This window comes from Pteropus alecto, unplaced genomic scaffold, assembly GCF_000325575.1.
Source record: "Pteropus alecto unplaced genomic scaffold, ASM32557v1 scaffold52, whole genome shotgun sequence".
In the NCBI taxonomy this organism is placed as follows: domain Eukaryota; kingdom Metazoa; phylum Chordata; class Mammalia; order Chiroptera; family Pteropodidae; genus Pteropus; species Pteropus alecto.
This window is the reverse complement of record NW_006433941.1, coordinates 3,008,420-3,017,047: the sequence shown is the minus strand read 5'-3', so window position 1 is coordinate 3,017,047 and position 8,628 is coordinate 3,008,420. Positions and strand designations below refer to the sequence as shown.

General features: G+C 52.1%; 1 protein-coding gene across 1 annotated transcript in view; it reads right to left on the bottom strand.

Annotated features, from left to right (window-relative positions):
- Positions 1–8,628, bottom strand: part of LRRC75A (leucine rich repeat containing 75A) — a 43,943-nt gene that overhangs the window by 32,300 nt on the left and 3,015 nt on the right. The gene's annotated exons all lie outside the window — the stretch shown is intronic.

Genomic DNA, 8,628 nt, shown 5'->3' with positions numbered 1-8,628 from the left:
GCTGACCTGGCTGCACAGCAGGAGGTGAGTGGTGGGTGGGTGAGTGAGTGAAGTTTCATCTGTATTTGCAGCTGCTCTCCAAGGCTAGCGTCACTGCCTCAGCTCCACCTCAGATCATCAGGCATTAGATTCTCATAGAAGCACTGGTCCCCGGTGCTAAAAAGGTTGGGGACCACTGCTCTAGCACAGAGCTTGAAACTTCAACACCTGGGTCCTGGCAGGAACAACAAAGGAGGACACCCCCAGAAATGGCTGCCCTAGCAGGTGTGTGAGGGTGGGTGGGGCCAGAGTCAGGCACTGTTAGTGGGTGTCACCACCGTCAGGACAGGCTGGACTGGGCAGCCTGGCATTTGGCAGAGGTAGGGACGAATGCTTACCCCTGTCCTGCATCTGAGCTTTGGGAACAGGCCTGAAAATCAAGAAGACGGGTTTTGTTTCCAGTTGGGAGTCCTCTGGGACCATAGGAGCCTGACACTCAGTTGACCACAGAGACCTTCCTCCCCAGTAGCACCTGCAGCTCCTGTCTCCTCGATCCCCACCATGGCTCCCTGGCCTGGGTCTCAGATGAGGCAGAGGTGGGTGTTGAGGGGCCAGGCCATGGGAGAGGGGGATGAGGTGGAGGTGTGGCTGCCAGGTATGCTGGGATCTGGGGGTAAGCCTTTGCTCTCTTGACCCCTGTCAGTACCACAGGAGAGAACCCCACCCTACTCCTGCTGCTCTTTGTGGGGCCTGAGCCCACAAAGCAGTGACAGTATTTACAGAACTGAGAGTGGCAGGGGCTGGCAGGTCCCAGGCTGCCACCTTCCCACGTCACCAGTCCTGGCTCCCTGTAGACAGATGGTGTGCTTGAGTAGCTTCTGGTCTCCTCTTGGAGTTCTACCCTTGCCTGGTAGCCCTCAGAGGGAGAAGGGTGTCCTGCAAGTCTGCTTGGGCAGGCTGTAGCTGTGGGTGGTGGCTCCAACGGGGAAGGCAGCTGTGTGGTGGGGGTGGGGTGCCTGCTGGGGGCACAGAGGGAGCCAAGGCTTCCTGCGAAGGCACTGGTGTGCTCTGGGGGAATCCTGGGCTGAGGGCACAGGAAGGAGAAGGACAAGCCTGAGCATTGGGGCTGCTGAGAGGGACCATGCAGGGCAGGTGAGGCAAAGCCCCAACTAGGGGTGGAGTGGGGGTGATTCCCTGCAGCTCCCAGCCCCAGAACCTGTATCCATTTAAGAGCCCTGCGGAAGAGGAGGGGTTTGTACAGTAGCCAGTATGTGCTGTGTGCCCTGGACCTGTGAATGCTCCCCATTCTGCCATTCCTTACTGCCACTCTTCTGGCTTTCTACCTAGTCTGGCCATGGCCAGAGTCAATGGCAGAGCCAAAATCTGACTGGCCATGGCTGGCTCAACACTCACTCACTGCCCATCTATAGGACCAGCTGCCCCTCTGATCTATTCTACAAGGAGAGCCATGGAAGGCCCTACTCTCCCCACTTTTTTCTGGTATCATCCATCCCATAGGCACCCAGGAGTGTCTGCCAAGTGAAAGAACCGAGTACATATGTAGCCAGGTACCCCCAAGTCTCTGAGGGTAGGAGAGGCACAAAGCTAGGGTGAGATGAACACTGAGTGACCCCTTAGATAAGGGAACCTGGGGGAGAGAGGAGAGAGAAGCATATCTGAGAGGGGCCTAGGCAGCCCCCACAGGAGGAGGTGGGGGGAAATGAGTCAGGCAGGCAGCAGGCCCCAGCAGGCCTGCTCAACACTGGATACAGGCCTGTTCTCCCTGATACCCTAGGTGAAGGGCCCACAGCTCACAGGACAATGAAGGCCTCTGTCAACACTGGCCTTTGCTCTCATGCTGCAGCTTGGAGTGCCATGAAAGCCTACAAAGTTCCCAGCTCTGGCCTCTGCACCCCGTGTTGCGTGACTACCCTCCTCTGTCAGATGAGGGCCAGGTTGCTAGGACTGCTGTCGGCAGGACAAGCTGGCCTCTGCAATGGCTAGTGTGTGGGGTGTGTGTGGGTCAGTCACAGGGCCTCCAAGGTCTGCTTTCCTTCAGAAACCCCTCCTGATCTGTCCTGGCTCTTACACTGGCTGGGGACAAGGAAGTGACCTCATGGCATGAATGTGAATCCAGCTCAGGGCCTGGAAGAAATAACCAACCACATGAGGGAATGAATGTGTCTTTCTGAAACCTGAGGAGGCTAGCAGAAAATGAACAGTGGTCAGGAGCTCAGTGATCATCTCAACCACCTACTCCCTCATTTTGCAGATGAGGCCAGAGAAGGGAAGGGGCTAAGCAAGTTTGGGTCTGAGATGGGACCAGAACTCCCAGTTCTCAGGGAAGGCAACTGTGGCCAAAGAACCCTTACTCTGGGCCACAGTAAGCGCAGCCACTAGCACTGGCCTCCTGGATCCTCGCAGTCCCTCCATGTGGCAAGGACGATTATGACTAATGCTTTTCCTGTTTGGTTGCCTGCTGCCTCCCCAGTTCCTAGAACAGTTCCTAGAAGAATAGGCACTTGATGTGAATATACTAATTAAATTCCTATAGTCTTATTTTTCCTCATCTGTATTTTCTCATTTTCTTATAATTGTACACCACTTTTGTATTTTTAAAACCTGACACTTTAAGCAATATCCTGCCAACCTCACAAGACTAAGGAACAAAATAAATACAAGAAAATGCTTCATGGACTAGAAAGCAGAATGCTGACGGTAAGAGTTTCCCACCCAAGGCGCTGAGCCAAAAACCAAATAACCAAGATGAGCGGGGGCCCCTTTCTCTACCACCACCTACTCCTGCCAGTTTTCATGGGCCCACTGCCCTGTCTTCCTGCCTTGGCTGCTCGGGCGGTAGGGGATGGGTGCACGGGGAAGCTAACCAAGATCAGGCACACCAACAGGAGATGAAAAGTCGCTTCTCACTCAGGGGAAGGGAGAGAAACAGAGAAACATGCAGATATAAAGAGAAGCTGAAAGAAGCAGGAGGGAGAGAGCCAGGAAGATAGGCATGGACTTGGAGGACAAAAAGAGGTGGGGGAGGGGCACAAAGCAAGGCCACCTCTGCAGGCAAACACACTCTGACACTCTCCACTCTCAGCCGGACTCCTGCATCTATCCTGGTTAAGATAAAGTTAGAAACATCAAAATGCCACATCCCTTTGAGCAGCAGCCATTGGCAGAACTCCATATGGCTGCAGCAACCAGGAGTTTGAGCTAATAAAAGTTAAAAAAAAAAACAAAAAAAAAAGCTGGGAAGTGCTCCCAGAGAGCCACGTGGCACTGCTCTGGGTCCGTGGGTAGGATGGGTGGGGAGGACAGCAGGCACTGTGATGGGAGTGGGGTGGGGGCTGTCCCTGTTCAGAGTGACAAGGTCACTTTTCTCATTAGAACAGCCAACTCTTTACTGACAGTGAGCCTGAGATATAGTAATTCGGTCTGCTGTTTTAGATAACTGGGCCCCTCTCCTACCCCTCCAGTTTCTTCTAATGAGAGGATATGATACAGCAAACAGGGACCAGAGGATGGAGCATAGAGGGCACGTGCGTGTCATTTTTCTCATAGGTCACCCACAGTGCTGCTTTTGGAGGGAAAGGGTGGCAGGCTGATGATGGCTGGCCCAGATCCTCACTTTGAAGGTGGGGGGAGATCTCAGATGTTGACCCCATTCCTTGGGCATCCTGAAGAGGAAACCAGAGAAAGACTCTAATCACCTGGGTAACCCTTCTGCAAGGTGGCTCTGCGTGCAGGAGGTGTGTGGGGTGCAGAGCGGAGTGGCCAGAACCCTGAGAATGCAGAGGAGTGACTGTACTCACTCTGCAGGTTACTGGCAGGATAACCTGGCCTAGTGCTGGGAGTGGAACACTAGAGAAGTCTGAGCCAGACCCCACCGCTCCTGGGAGCTCAGGGGCAGTAGTTCCTGAGGAGGAGTTTAAAATCCATTTGATAAGAAAATCCACTGTGCCCAGTATAGGATCGACAGCCTATGCCCCAGAAAAGTGTGCAGGGGAATGAAATAACATTAGAGAAAGGGGGTGTGCACCAATGCACACCAAGGAGGGTGCCCAGGGCTGGGGTGTCCATAGATAGACCCCAGGGCACTTTAGGAGCTCTGAAGAGAGAGGGAGCAAAGCAAATTCTGGTCATCTCTGAAGAGGTGGGCATTTGTTCCAGAAAGAAGGCCCCCATTCACCAGATCTGAAGTCAGGGGAGCTGGCCCAGAATCAGGCCCTGTGGTCATGCCTGTCTACACAGAAGCTGCCACGTCTCTGGCCTTGGGAACCAGTGAAGCAGGTCCTGGCACTGGATTCCTCCTGCATCTTTATCACTGGAAATGCCTGTGCCTAGCCCAGTCAGAGAACAGTGGATTTTAAAAAGTAAGGTTTCTCTTTGTGGATGGAATGAACATGATTCAGCACAAGCAGTAGATCAGGAATGTGGAGGCCAGGCTCTCCCAGCAGGCTGTGCTCCCCTCCTGCCATCTCGGTAAAGGCCCTAGACCACACCTACTGGGTGGCATCCCTGAGGTGCCCACAGAGGCTGGGCACTGTGCCACTCCTCTCTCCAAGAACACGCCTGGCAGGCTGCCAGGAACAGCCAAGCCCCGAGGACCTTGCTCACAGGAATCCAACAACACAGAAGGCAAATATGCCAGATCTCGCGACCATACTAACACACCTGGTGACTACACCCCCAGACGCACAACTGTGGCTGGGGAGCCAAATGCTTTCTGAGGACTCACCATGACAGTGGTGGCAGACACATGTCTTCATAGCTCACGGCTTTACTAAAGAACGTCATAGGCTTGCAGGTGTTCAATACCATGACAGGGACAGTTGTGGTAGTGGGGCCTCCACCTTCAGGAAGCATATGACTTAGTCTGACAAACAAAATGGACATCAAGGAAATACTGTGTATGGATGATTAAATGCTACCCAGTGTGGTGGGACCTGAAAGGCAACTGGGTCTTGGAGCCATGAGCTGACATGCCTAAGAAGGTGGCTTTGGAAAGGTGAGGAGCATTCAGTGGAAACAAGGAAATGAATTCCTGGTGAAGGAAGACTAAGGTCAAGGCCAAGGGCGGGGGCCTCCCTACTTGGTGTCTAGTGGTATTTCAACCTATTTGCCTAAAGAGATTTTCAGAGGTGGAGTGTCAGAGGATAAAGGTGACCTTCAAAGGCTATTCCCCTCATCTTTCTGTCTGTTTCCAGGTAGGAAAGACTTGCCCAGTCTCCAGATCCCCAGGGAGCCTCCAAATGCTTGTCCATTATCTAGCCCCCCTTGGGAAGCAAGTCACCCTAGGACTCAGAGAGTTCTTGTTTTACATTAGTTGATGTGACTCATGCTCCCAGTGTAGAGTGAAGCCAGCCCTGCCACCCTGGCCACAGTGGACTCAACCAGGAGTCCATCCCCAAGCCATACCATTGGATGGGGTGGGCAGGCTAACACTGGACAGCTAGCTCTGTCCAATAGGGCCATGCCATGCTAAGTGGCTGTAAATAATCAGACCCTCGTTATAGGAAAGCAGGGAGGCTAGTGAACATGAGGAAGTGGGCCACTTTACCTTGTTGTATCCCAAGGAAACTGACCCTGTATTCTGGTGCTCCGTGAAGCTAGCTGACATCCCTGTCTGGAAATTTTGGGACTCGGAGAAACTATTGGGCTGATGATATGACACCCCAATTTTCACATAGTCTGGCACTTACCCTCTATCCATGACTAAAGGTTTTTCTCCCAGGGCTCCTTAAAGATGACAAGCCTGATCCCAAGACTCAGAAAGGGACATCCGAGGGAATGGTAAGGCCTGCAGGAACTGGGTCTGGGGAAGGGGAGAGGAGTAGCCTCTTCTATCCACAGCTGGCTTATTTTGTCCCTATGAGCACCCACTCCAGACAGCTTCTGAATTTGCTATGAGCTTTTGATCCAGAATGAGCCCTGGCGGGGTAGACAGAATCCAAAAACACCTTAGGCCTGGCCTGAGAAAGGATAACAAGATCTTGCCTGTAGCCTGGCCAGACCCAAAGAAAGGCAGATTCTCCTGTTTCTTATCATCGTCACCATGAGAACATGTCTTGATTTGCAGAGCCAATGCAATTTCACACACTTTGTAGCATCTGCTCTGCTCAGTACTCCAGATACACTTTGGGAAAGGAGGAAACAAACTCAGAGAGGTTATCTGCTGGGCCCAAGGTCAAAGGAGACTGAGGACTGGAAGCAAGCCTCTGAGCTGACCCTTGACCCAGGCTCTTCTCACGATTACCTTACTCCTAAAGGGATGGGGATCGCATTCTGCTCCTTCAAGGCAGCTTCCTGGCACCCTGCCTGCCTCTGACCACAGCTCAGGATCGTTAACATTATGCAAGGCCTGCTGATACCCCTCCAGCACTTGACGAGCAGAGAGGCTGGACAGTCTCCAATCAGGGGCCCTGCACCTCCATCTTAGATGTGGAACGAGGGGCATTCAGAAGCAGCACAAGCAGCCACCATGAATTGCCATGCATGGTCCCTCAGTCTCTGTTTCTGTATCCCAAGCCTGTAGCAAGTCACACAGCAGGGGGAGGCGTAGTTCCAGACTGGAGCATATTCTGAACTTGGGGCTATCCCTCTGAAATACACAACAGAGTATGTATGTTGGTGTATTTGTCTGGCAAGAGTATCTTGAGGCCATCTTTCATGGCCTCAAAAAGCCCAAGAAGTTAAGGTTAAGACCACAGAAACTGAAGATCTCGAGTCCTCTCCAATCCTGGGGCTCTGGGCATACACAAATCCTGTAGCTAAACACACGTTATCAAACATAGGAGAAAGTGCCATGCAAATACGGGAGGCTGTTACTGTCCTGGCTACTATTACTCCCTACCTGTTCCTCAACATCCATGCTGGAGGTTGAAGACAGCATTGCAGAGGGACTGAACACCTGAGCTCTGTATGTGCCCCTGGCTTTGCCTATTGTGTTCCTGAAGAGGTTTCCCCTGGTCCAACCTTCAATGAGGCCCTGGATGTTTCCATGTTTCTCAGTGACTGTTCATTCCCTTTGTGAACATCATCATCTCCAGATTAGAGGAAAGTAGAAAGGAAAAAACGATTTGGGAGAAAAGGCCACTTCAGTGCATAGCGCAGACTCAACTCAACATTCCTCTAAATAGCCTCGGGGTCTTAGAAAATCATCTGTTTCTCATGGAAAAGTAGATACCTGGTACTCCCCTCCCGCACTGCCTAGGGCCCTGATCTGCACATTTTAAGCAGCAGAGTAGCTCTCTAGGCCCCTTAGGCAGGCCCATCACTGGCCCTGGAGAGGCCCACAGACCTCACCCACAGCCACAGGTCAAGGGAACCAACATACCAGAATGCGTTGTCAAGTTATTCTGCTTTCATAGAAAAAGGGGAAGTCTGATTAACCCCATCCTGTTCCCATTAGCCTCTCACTCCTGCCACTAAGGACACCAATAAGATGAACATTTGTCAGGAAATGCTCCTTGTCTCAAGGACCCTGTGGGGCCACAGAAACTTATCTGTTCTCCAAAAGCCAAGGAGAAGGTCAGCTTCGGGATGTGGAATCACACTCAGCCAGAAAGGGACTGGAGGAGCCCAAGGTGTCTGCCTCCTGCAACTGGTCCTCGAGAATGCGGACTTCACTTTGTTCTTTTCCCCTCCAAGAAGGGCTTGTCTTGATCCCCACCAATCAGCACCATCCACTTGTCTTCCCAGAAGCACCCACCCCAGTGCTGGGGTAACAGTACGTGATCAGTAGAATCTTCTTTACTGTCTGGTGTGCAAATGGGATATGATGGTCTGGAAAATCCATTATTCTTTTTAAAAGCAAGAGTTCCCACAGAGGTCATACACTGGTTTCCCAATTTTGAAAGACAAAGAAATACGCACTGCTAGTTATGTGGTGCGTAATGTCGTCTTTGTTTGCTGATTCGATTCAGAGAAGGTACCTGGGAATCCAGAGGTATTTCAGGTCTCATCCTGGATGTTATTTGGATAAGCAAGGCAAGAGCTGATACCCCACCCCAGATCTATCCAGGTCTCTGCTTCCCTTTCTCCCTGTGCAGTGCACACCTTGAGAACACACACTCCAGGGAACCAGCACGCCAGATATAATGGCCGAGGGGTGGAAGAGGGAGGGTGGTAGTGTCACAGAATGAGGAAGGATATGCATCCAAGTAGGTTTTGGAGGCTCCTCCTGGGAAGGCACCCCTATAGCCTCTTTGATCAGTAATGGGAAAACTTCAGAAAGGCCACCTGAGATCCCCTTCCCCATCCGCATGGACTCCACCACTAATGGGGTCAATCGGTCAAGAATATGGGCCCTGGACTCATCCCCCAAAGTCAAGTGAAGACAACCTATTTGGTGATGCATAAGGTGCACCCTTCTGCCTCTCTCCCACACAACAAAATCCATGGACCAAGCCATCCTTCCCTCAAAAGAAAGTACGGAGGGAAAACAAGCCAAAGAGAGATGGGTGACAGTGTTGGCTTTAGGGCAGTCCCAAAGTAGAAAGGACCCGCCAGGTCTGCAGTCAGTAGCTAACCAGTGGGACAGGGGCAGGCAGAGAGCAGGGTGCTGGCAGCCTCCTGAAGTTCCTGCAGCCAGGTAGTCACACAAGAAACCAATCCAGCTCCCCTGTTCCCTCTCTCCACTGT